This window comes from Sinocyclocheilus anshuiensis, unplaced genomic scaffold (assembly GCF_001515605.1).
Source record: "Sinocyclocheilus anshuiensis isolate Anshui unplaced genomic scaffold, SAMN03320099.WGS_v1.1 scaffold1072, whole genome shotgun sequence".
Lineage (NCBI taxonomy): Eukaryota > Metazoa > Chordata > Actinopteri > Cypriniformes > Cyprinidae > Sinocyclocheilus > Sinocyclocheilus anshuiensis.
This window is the reverse complement of record NW_015548242.1, coordinates 817145-821116: the sequence shown is the minus strand read 5'-3', so window position 1 is coordinate 821116 and position 3972 is coordinate 817145. Positions and strand designations below refer to the sequence as shown.

At 35.1% G+C, this 3972-nt stretch overlaps 1 long non-coding RNA gene across 1 annotated transcript in view; it reads left to right on the top strand.

Moving 5' to 3' along the window:
* LOC107655088 (uncharacterized) overlaps positions 1–3972 on the top strand; it is a 44948-nt gene that overhangs the window by 34978 nt on the left and 5998 nt on the right. The gene's annotated exons all lie outside the window — the stretch shown is intronic.

Below are 3972 nucleotides of genomic sequence, written 5' to 3'. Positions count from 1 at the left end.
TATATATATATATATATATATATATATATATATATATAAAAAATAATAATAAAAATATCTCGTCAGCAGTTATTTAAATATTTAATGTGAAATTTTGAAGTAGACACATCTGTATAAGTATTTTCTTTTAAAATGTACTCCAGTAATCTTAAAGTCAATAATCTGAAGTTTGTTTAAAATACATGTAAATGAAAATCTTAATCAGGTTGCAATGTTTAGGGTTCATATAAACAAAACTTTCAAATCTTGACTGATGAAAATTATTGCATGTTAACCATATTGCATAACCATGTGTTACCACTGCAGGAAGGCACCTGTTTTCCAAGACAAGATGTATTTATTTGCCTTTGCTCGATAGTCCTCCCACATAAAAGATTAGCAGTAAGACTTCACGTACCCTTCATCAGGCTATTATCTCAATTAGCGCACAGTGCGTTCTTCACAGAGTGTTCCCTTTGAAGAACTATCTTTAGGTTGCTGTTTGTTCTGGAGAAAAACTATTTATTTTCCCCGTTCCTCCGACGAAGACAGTGAAGACGAAGTGAGGGAGGGCGCCTATCATTGGAGCTATTGTTGAAAATGTGAGGTGGTTGTGGGGAAACAGGTGGGGTGGTGTCTGATGACAAGAAGATGGAGTTTTAGGTCTGTTTGGGCGGTGTATTTTATTCTCTGTGGTGCCCCCTGTAACCTGAATACCACCTCAGTGCTGCTTCAGACCACATGCACCCTCCGTAGTGTTCACACAATACGTGAGTGTCCTGCATTCTCACAAAGCCATCTTTGTCATGGCCCATTGAGTCAGGATTGCCTAAGACTCTGTCCTCCCTGCTGGGGTTTGTGTCCTGTGGGTTAAGGCCACACAATGCCTGACTGTTTAAACATGTCACATTTCCCTGTCGCTGTCATGCTGTTGTGTCCTTTTCATTTGATGTTCTTCCTCCCAAGTTCCTCCCGGGTTTGTGGATCTAGCCTTTGTCTGCACTCATTCAACTATCTGACATAATCCATAAGGCATGATTTATCGAGTTTTAAACTTTCAATTTCTAACGAACGTGACTGTATTCTCCTGCTCATTGTCACTGGGCTGTATAAAGCATTTATGCTGGCATCTTGAAAGGCAAAACAACATTATTATATGCTCCGCATCAATGTAAATGGCATGTGGGGAATAACTGGTGGGTGAGGTCATGATTTGTATTTCCTTCTTCAGTGTGGGACCATGCCAGAAGCGTTAAGTCTCTCACTGAGAAACAATCAGCAAACTATTTGTAGTCAACCGAAACACAGCCCTTGGCCTGCTGGAGAAATCTCCACATGCACAAACACTATTGTGTAATCTGCACATACTGCAGCTTTGTAGACAGGCTCGCATTTATTCCATACAACATAAACTGCAGGTAATGTAATCTAATCTGTAATCATAGGACATTTTTTAAACACTAAATTCTAAATAGATCGGAGTGATTATGGAATGCAGATATCAAAATAAATATCACTTGTTTCACTTGTTTTTCAACATCATGCTTTTGTATTGTATTTTTTGAACATTGAAAGTGTGTGTGTAGTGCTTTTGTTGAAAGCTATTTTTATATTTTTAAACAACCTTTGAATTTTTGATATCACCCTTCTTCCGTTCTCTCTTTTTTTAAAAGAAAAACATGAAGAAGCACCTGAAATAATATTTTTTAATATATTACCTTTTAGTTATATATTAATTTAATTTAATTTAATTTGTTTAAATTAAATTAACATTCACCAATAAAATGTTGTATTCTGGCCAAGTGTTGGCCAATGGTATTCTGTTTACTACTGTATTATACTTTTGCATATCCCATTTCTTACATTCTTATTTTTATTTTATTTTAGTTTAATTTCACATATTAAGTGTATGTTTTCCTTATTTTAAAACTTGAAATGTTTAAAACTTTTTTTGTGTGTTTTATCAACTCCCATGGGATCATAAATAATAAATTATATTGCTTAGAAAAATAATAGCACATCTCTCCTCATAATCTGAAGTGTCTTTTGTGTCTGTGGCATAAATGGTAAAGGATGATTTATGCTATATTTAGTGTTAGGGGATAGTTGTGATCCTTAAGCATGAGCAATGCTTATTTCTGCATGCACCACTAATAAATGCACAAAGATTAGAAATAAAAATGCTTCAAATAGTTTTAGATTAAATATAGTGTGTTATACCACAGGACTCTCCATCACTGATTGAAATTTGATGTCAATTACCCACTTGCTGAGATATGTGGAGAGTAGGTCAGCATAATGCGTGTGTTTGTATGAAAGAGGATGCCTTCGGCTGGGAGTGCCGCCAGGTTTGTTGCTCATGGAAAATAGTCTTGGAAGGTGTGTATTCAAGGCAATGTCCAGATGTTCATTTTAATTTATTTATTGATTTTTTTAAAGCATGTGCATGTGGGCTATAGTGGACATGCATGTGTCCATATGTTCTTTTTACTGCATGTGTGCGTTCCACAGGCGCTTTTGATCTTGTGAATGTGAATACGTGTGTATTTATACTGTACCTCTGCAGAGACTGCTGATTGCTCAACATCCTCTCAGGTCATGTGAAATGTGAGCGGAACAGAGCACAGGATGTGCAGATCTGGCCCTCAGCGTGCAGTCAGAGCACACACTCCCTCACTCTCTCACTCAGTCATTTACATGCTCGCTCACTCATTTTTGTTTCCGCCCTCCCTCCCACTCTCTCCTCGCCTCGGCCTGCGCCACTGCACTGCTACACATGACATAATGGGCCTATTATTGTGCCATTTTGTTTGAGTGTGACTTCAGCACATTCAGCCCTGATACGGAGAATGTTTGTGCTGGGACATCATGTTAAATTTGCTTCTGTACACACCTATATGAGGAAGAGAGTGACAATGAGGGTAATTCCTGTTATGCGGTACCTGTTATGCACATAAGGTCTGAACCAGACACAAAATTAAGTTCATTTTGATATTTTTAGATCACCATTGCTTTTAATGATCTTGGTGATTTTATCATACAAGTTTTTAAGGAAAAGCAAAGAAACGCCTGGATTTTTTAATAATAATTTGCCAGTTTTATTTCTTGTTTTGTTTTATTTAAAATTATTTAATATAATTATTTGAGATCTTTAAAATGATTTAAAATAAATTCATGTCTTATAAATGCAGGTCTGTATTTTATGTTTGCATATCCTTATTCTACATTTTTTAAATACAATTTTTAGTTTAGTTTAGTTTTTGCTTATGTCAGTTTGATCTATTAGGTGTAATTTTTAGATAATTTTTAATAAGTGAATAACTTTAAAAAATAATAACATTTAATAAAAGCACTTATACTATATGATAGTTTTGTGTCAAAGACAGACCAAAAATGAAGTCATATGGACTATTTTTATGTTTTTTTTATTCCACTTTGTTGCTCATCAGCCTTAGTCCCCATTCACTGAATGACAAAGAGCAGAACATAACAAGAGCACGAACAATCTGTGAAACTTCTCCTATTGTGTTCCATGTAAAATAAATCAATTCAAAAATATTTTTATTTTATTTTATTTTATTTTATTTTGCCCTGTCCTAATGTGTACAGTGTTAAGACTCATTACTCATAGTTATAAACTCATACTTCTAAATTAAATTAAAAATGAAAAAGAATAATAATAATAATAAAATCAAAGACTTTTTCATTTACTATTTTATCAAATATATTAAAATGTATATCGTGAGGATGTGGAATGACACATGATCATGTATGCTCTATGAATCAGTCAAAGCACTGATGTAGCAGTTACTGCAGAGTAGAGCATTAATCTCAGACCAGCGGAAACAAACTCATCGTGATTACAGGGTGATGATGATACACTGAGTTCCGTAGATACACAATAGCCTCCCTCCTTTACCCTAGAGAGACTCATCCACAGGACCTTTCTGCTTATTAGTGAGCTACTTCCTGACAGGAGCGGTCAGGCTTCAG